Source organism: Hibiscus syriacus, unplaced genomic scaffold, assembly GCF_006381635.1.
Source record: "Hibiscus syriacus cultivar Baekdansim isolate YM2019G1 unplaced genomic scaffold, ASM638163v2 tig00111409_pilon, whole genome shotgun sequence".
Lineage (NCBI taxonomy): Eukaryota > Viridiplantae > Streptophyta > Magnoliopsida > Malvales > Malvaceae > Hibiscus > Hibiscus syriacus.
Window position 1 is genome coordinate 3,546,929 of NW_024063086.1, and position 8,117 is coordinate 3,555,045.

Consider the following 8,117-nt stretch of genomic DNA (forward strand, 5'->3'; position numbering starts at 1 on the left):
TACATTTTTTTCAAAAATGGCGTCATCACCATTTTTCACCCAACTAGGAAAATACCAGTACGACTTGGGGTTTTTCTTTGAAAAGATTTTGAAATGTGAGGAGTCACCACCAATCATTTTAAGGTGTGATTAAAACACCAAAAATGGATAATTTTAATAAAACATTTTATTTTATCAAAAAATACAAAATTTGGGTTGGCGAAAAACTAGAAAACGCGTTCGGGAGTCAATTACACGTGGGGAAAGATTAGCACCCCCACAGTGCCTAAAAATCGGTACCTAGTTGATTACCCTATATTTAAAATTGGAAATTCTGAGTTTGAACTTTATTTAATAAAAAATTCGCTATGGATACACAATTGAAAAGGATGTTCGTTTATTTAAGCCAATAGTTTTTTCCCCTAGCATGAATGCGAGAGATTAACTATTATGCCCAATAACCAGACATTGCCTTAATTTTAAGAAATCATTGTACGGTTTTGAAAAGGATGTCGACCTACTTCGGGAATCACTAGTAATCATTCTATGAGCATACTTATGGAAGATATACCATTGATTCCTTGGTAAATAATCATTGCCTTAGTTGTGAAATCGGAATGTAATCAAATAATCAATTATGTCAACCTAATTATACTAGGTAATTAATTAATGCTTCCCCTAACCTACAATGTCAAAGTATGTAATTTAAAGAACATAGAGGACTAAAGCTAGAAATAGAGGCTCTAATATTAATCCTATTTGATTTAAACCAATTTTTGGTTCGAATTATCGAGACGGTTCCTTGAGCATGAACGCGAGGGCCCACTTAAATTACTCCCTAAATTAGAGGACTAAAGAAAAATCTAACCTAAAGTAGAGGCTCTGATTAATAACCTATTTAATTATGTTAAAGGAATTCCTAATTTAAAAGGTTGATGGATTAAAGTATGAACAATATAAACCTAAAGACTAACCCTAAAGCCTAAAAATTTCTAATAAAGACTTAATTTAAAGGAATCTAAATCTAAAGGGTTGATTTTAAAATCAAATAAATTAAAGAAAACATTTAATATACAGAATGTAAATTAAAAGCATCAAAATAAAAATAAATTAACAAGCATACATAATTTAAAAGTAAAAAAATTAACAATACAAATTTAATAATAATAAAACTAATGAATAAATTTAAAAAAATATAAAACTGAATTTATTAAACCAAATAAATATTAACATAACCATTAAAAATTAATCTAGGGATTAAATTGAAATAGACATAATAATGCAGGGGCTAAATTAAAAATAACCATACAAGTTCAAAAATGTGACCAAATTAAAATAATTTAAAATTAAGCATGCAATTTTAGAAATAAAGTAATGACCTAAACATAAAATGAGGGTAACTAAGGGGATCTAAGAGCAATTTTCCATTTTTATAAGCCAAATATGCACTAATAAACACAAATGTGAAAATTACAGGATCAGATCAATAATATTAAAATAAAATTAAAACAATCACTGCAGGTGACCAAAATGCAAAAATACACGTAAAGTAGAGGGATTAAAGTGCAATTCTTCCTTTTGTAACAAGAATACACTCAATAAAAACAAAAATGGTGAAATAACACTATTAGGACATTAAAATTAAAATAAGATAAATAGACACGAAATCAGTGACCAGAATGTAAATTCACACGTAAAGTAGGTTGATTGCAACATAAATAACCCACAAATTTAAACCAGAATAAATAATTAAATGCAAAAATGTAAAATTACAACCTAAGTACATGCATTCGAACAAAATAATAAAAAAGGACAAATATGTGACCATATTGTGAAAGCACAGTAAACCTATAGGGACTAAAGTAAGATTTACCCCTAAACTTCTACTATAAAAGCCACTTTTACTTTTTTTTTTCAATTGTAACCTAACAAAAAAAATCTTATTTTTTTCTCTCAACTCTCTTTTCCTCTACTCGATCGAGAACCAAAACTGAGTTAAAATAATGCTACCGGCCACCACTCACGGTGGCTAGAGTTCTAAACTGAACCCCGAATGACCCTACACACTCCGTTCCACACACCTAGACCCTAAACAAGACCTAAAACATCACCTAAACCTACATGCAAGACCCAAAATCTCAAGAGTCCTCTAACTCTTCGGCTACTCTCACCGACGACTAAACCCCGACGAATTGAGTCCCAAGGAAAAGCTCTATCTCCCTTCAGGTAAACCCTTCTAATTCTTTTCTTATTATTTAATTTTTTTAGTTCGATTAAAAAAACTTTTAAAAATGAAAAAATCAACCTTGAATTTTTTTCTTGCTTGGTATTGCTTTCCGAAAAATGAGGGAAGAAGACCTCTTTTACATACTAATTTTTAGGTTCTTATACACGAAATTTTATAGAGATAAATAATAAAAAAAATCCTAATCCCTACTTTCTCCTCTGACAGCCACTGTGTGTGATGATTTGTGTTGTTAATGACCCATATTGTTTGGGGTTTATTCAGATTTCTGGGGATTTGGTTCAGCTAGGCTTGACGACTGTGATGATCGACATGACTGGATGTGGGACAAACTTGATTGGTGGCTGTGGGACTCAACTTTGGCGGTGGTGGCAGTAGTTGAAAAGATATATCAGGGTTAGGGTTAAATTAGGTTAGTTTAGTTGTTGGATAAGGTTTTGGTTTGGGTCTGAGTTTTGGTTTAGATGTTAGGTATTGGGTTTATAATAAATAATAATAATAATATTTTGTAATAAAACAAAAACAATATTTTATAATAATAATAATAATAATAATAATAATATAATGATTGAAAAATGGTGATTACAGTTGCCTCTCTTTGCTCATTACAGTGGAACTAGAATAGAGAAAAGACACAAAGCACCATTTTTCAACGTGATTACTGCTTGTCGAGCTGCGAGTTCCTCTCGTTATGAACTCTTCACTGGGGATGTCAATCCACCTCCTTTTGCGATGAATAAGACATGATTGAACAAGTTCTTCTCATTATGAACTTATTTTTTTAAATGCTTACCCAACTCCTTCTGCAATGGTTGACCTAAGGTGATGTTGATCCAACTCCATATGTGATGGACAAGCAAAGTGTTGAAAAAGTTCTTCTCATTATGAACTTATTCTCTCGGAAATGTTGACCCAACTCCTTATATGATAGAATCAATCGTAGTGCTGATGCTGATCCAATTCCTTATGTGATGGATAGGCCAAGGTCGGCATTGTTCCAATTCCTAATGTGATGAAATCAAGCTAAGGTTGAACAAGTTCTTCTCATTATGAACTTCTTCTTCCTTATCAGATGAGTTCTTCTCATTATGAACCCTTCCATTAGAAATGTTGTTCCACCTCCTTCTGTGATGCATGAAATCCGGTTGAAAAAGTTCTTCTCATTATGAACTTATTCTCTCGGAAACGTTGACCCAACTCCTTATGTGATGGAATCAAACGTAGTGCTAGTGCTGATGCAACTCCTGATGTGATGGAATCAAGCAAAATATTGATTAAGTTCTTCTCATTATGAACTTATTCATTGGAAATGTTGATCAATCTCGAGTGAGGTGTTGCTGATCCAACTCTATATGTGATGAATCGAGCTAAGGTTAAACAAGTTCTTCTCATTATGAACTTCTTCTCCCTCATCAGATGAGTTCTTCTCATTATGAACCCTTCCTTGGAAATATTGGTCTACCTCTTTCTATGATGGACGGGTCAAGGTTGAACAATTTCTTCTCATTAGGAACTTCTTCTCCTACATAAGACGAATTATTCTCATTATGAACCCTTCCCTGAATATAGTGGCCTGATAACCCTCAAGTCTTTGCTGAGATCCACTTTATTCAATAGTGAAAAGTTGGACTTAATCTTTGCTGAAATCCTGTTCTTGTGCAAGAAATCATGAAATGAAATCTTTGTAGATTCTTTGAATTCCTGTCAGATATTAAAAAATTGATGAAAAATGATTGTGTATGCTCATACTTTTGCAAATGCATAATATGTATGCATGATGTGATTTTCATGTTTAAACTCTATGGTCTTGTAAATATTTGTTTTTCTATCTTTGTCAAGTCCTCGTCTTTACTGGGTCTTTGCTTGAACCTGGCATTATTCACTTTTAAAATCAAGATTAGTCTTTTAATATTCTATATGTGCTTCTGCTCAGAAGCGACCGAAGATATGCCTTGGAACGAACTGTGTTATTGTCATTTCATTATTCATTTTGTCATTCGGGTTATTGATATCTCGCATGTCAACTTCCGTCAACCACTTGCTTCAATGAGTGTGAATATTGACATGGTGGCTTGCCTTGGATTCCCTGCACTTTACAGGTTAATTCAAAGTAATTCTGAGAAATTACTCATTTAAAACTGGGTTATTTTAGTCTATTTGTGACATAGAGAAATAAATGATCTGAAGTTTGAAGTGATAATCATGAAATTTATTGATAAAATATAGGTTTTTACACAAAAGTCATGGCAATCAAAATAATTGAGTAGAGACTCTAGAAACAATAGGCATATGTCCCAATGAATTCTAGCATATGTGTTCCTAAATTAGTTAATTTGACACCTCGAGGTGATCCTATGTCTGGAAGATCTCAATGTCGTGAAGCTATCTACAAATGTGAAGTCACTCACGAACTACTAGATGTTAGAGAGGGTTTATTTGCCAGATGCCCCAATATCAAAATGCATTTGAGCCGTCTTTTCAGGTTTTCAACTCAAATCATTCCATTGGTTTCAAGACGCCTTTTGCGGATTTTTATCTTGAACCCTCATTTTCAATTTTTTTATTTTTTTCATCCTTTTTTAAGCATAATATTTCTTGAAAGAGTCTAAATTTATTGGGTTCCTCAGCACTTTTCCGTCCATCTCTACCAAAATAAACGCTTTTCCGAAAAAGACCTTTTTGACCACGTATTTCCTTTCCCAATTAGGCATCCATTTCCCACTTACATCTTTATGAATTGGCAATATATTTTTAAGCACTAGATCACCCTCTCAAAATTCTCTTGGGAGAACTTTCTTATCGTGGGCTCGCATTATCTTTTTCTGGTACATCTGTCTATGACATATATCTTTCAGTCTCTTTTCTTCAATTAGATTAAGTTGATCAACCTGAGATTGAACCCATTCTGCTTCATCTAACTCTACTTCTTTCAAGATTTGAAGTGATGGAATTTCAACCTTAATGGGTACGACTACCTCTATTCCATAGACCAAAGAGAAAGGGGTAACTTCTCATGCCAATATATGTAGGTGTTATTAGCTTCATAATGTTCCTTTTGTTGTTTTTGTTTACTGCTTCTACTGCCCCATTCATTTTCATGCGGCAGGTTATAAAGTTGGCATGTTTTATCTGAAGCTACGCACGGAGTTCATCCATCATCTTGTTATTTAGATTAGTAAATTATCTGTAATGATCCTTTCTGGCAACCCATACCGACATATTATCTCTCTCTTTATGAACTTGCAAACTGTTGATCTCATGATACTAGAATAGGAAGCAACCTTTACCCACTTAGTAAAATAATCAATAGCCACTAAGATGAAGCGATGCCCATTTGAAGTCTTTAGTGTAATTACCCCAATGACGTCCATACCCACATAAAAAATAGCCAATGTGAGATCATTACATGTAGAGGCTAAGGTGGTACCTGAATTTTATCTGTATATATTTGGAATTTGTGGCATCTTCTTACATAATCGACACAATCTGTATGCATCGTGGCCCAATAATACCCATATCTTATTATTTTCCTGGCCATAGATAAACCATTTGCATGTGTTCCACGTGTTCCACCATGTACCTCTTTCATAACTCTTTTCTTCTTTGTCAGTCACGCACCTTAACAAAATTTGATCACTACCCCTTCTGTATAAGATATCTCCATCGAGGAAGTATCTAGTTGCCATTCTTCTGATTGTTTTCTTGTCAATTACAGATGCACATAAAAGATATATTTGGTATCTCATATACTATAAGATATCATAGTACCACAGATGTCCATCCGCTTCTTCTTCAAGGAGATAACAATGTGTCAGGGTTTCATACACTTGCATCTTTATTGGCATCATGTTGTTTTCCTATTTGCCTTAAACATCGTATCCAACGTAGCCAGAGCATCGACCATTTGATTTTCCTCTCAGAAAAGATAGCTAAATATAACATCTTCAAATTCTTTCAATAATTTGAGGACCAAATTTTGACATTCAATTAATTTTGGGTCCTTTGTTTCCCATTCTCCCTTTAGTTGATACACTACTAATGAAGAATCTCCATATATTTTAAGCGTCTTGACTTTTCTCTCAATGGATGTTTTTAAACCCATAATACATGCTTCATATTCTGCCATGTTGTTGGTGCAAAAGAATTACAATCTACTTGTGAAAGGATAATAAATTTATTTTGGGGAAATCAACACTACCCCAATTCCTTTCCCCAAAGCGTTAGAGGCTCCATCAAAGTACAATTTTCAGGATTTGTCATCCATGGAACTTTCTTCTTCAGTTGAGATGCACATCAAATCTTTGTCTGGAGAAATTTCTACTATTGTGACAAATTTAATTTTGTTAAAATTATTTTTGTCACTGTTAGTAGCTTTTTGGTGACAAAATAAATAATCATCGCATTAAATTAAAAAAATATATACAATTATGACAAAAGTTAAAATCATCATAATAATTTGTCACAATTAGCAAACATGTGTAACATATGGTGACAAAATAAAATTTATTATGAATTTTTGTCACAAATGTTTCCCTCCATTTTTTTGCTCTAAATTAAAGACATACAATGACAAATTTTGTAACTAAAATTTTTAGTAACTATGACAAAAAAAATTGTCACAGCAAATAATGAGATTTAGATTTGTTGTGACAAATTTTATTTGTAATTATATATTTTAATTATAGTGACAAAATGTATACTCACAAATGATTATCTCCAATTTTTTGTACAAAAACAAAATTGTCGAAACGATTTTTTTTCGAGGGGAGCGTAGGGGCGAGATCTTGAAAACCACACAAATTTTAATTTATTCTTTTTACGATTGAATTTTTAATTAAAAACAATGCGATTTAAAAAACCTCTCGTTTCGAAAAATTTGGGATTCCTTTTTAAAATAAAATGTATGGTTCGAAGAGTCGCCACCAATCTTTGATTAGGGTGTGATTGGGCACCCAAAACGTTGTCATTTTAAATAAAAATTAATTTTAATTAAAATGACAAGTTTGCAGTCTACGTTACCAAAATATGGATTCAGGAGTTGATTACACGTGGGGAAGGATTAGCACCCCCACAGTGCCCTAAATCGGTATCTAGTCGATTAATTAATGTCTTTGCAACGAATTCACAAGTTCGAGTTTAATTTGATTTATGATCCCATAAAACAACAAAAACGCAAATTTTATAGCATTTAAAAGCAATGAAATAAGTTAAATTAAAATTATCAAACCATTAGAAAGATAAAGAATATTCGATTATTTAAAAAATATTGAGACCAGATCTTTAAGTCAGTTCTAACGACATTTTCTCAACAAATTTAAATAGTCAAACATTTCTTTTTCTTTCAATCCCAAATTTTAAAGTGATAAATCAATTTTTAGGTGTCCTTGATATGATACACTTTTAATTTAAAATCGTCAAAGCGAATCTCTAATCAGTTAAGACAACCCACTTAAAACAATTCTAAATTAGAAGGGTATTACCCTTAATCCAATTATGTAATAATACCGAGTTATGCACGTGAGGATATCATACAAATCATACAATAGTATTCGAATAAGATAAATGACACTAGTCCTATATGCACACAAATGAATAAAATGGAAATTAAATTATGCACTACACTATCTCATCTAAATTAAATACAAAAAGTTTGAACATGTGTAACCATAGCATCTAAATATAGCATGTAATAAATACCCAATGTAAATTCACATAATTATTTAAAAGAAATATTCAACATGCTTCAATTAATATTTACTCAAGAATATTAAAGTCAAACTTAAGCCTAATTATAATATATATATATATTTACAGGGACACAAATGCAACCTACTCTAGATGAAATGTGTGTATGAAACGTGAAGACATGCAAAAATAAGAACATATATTTACA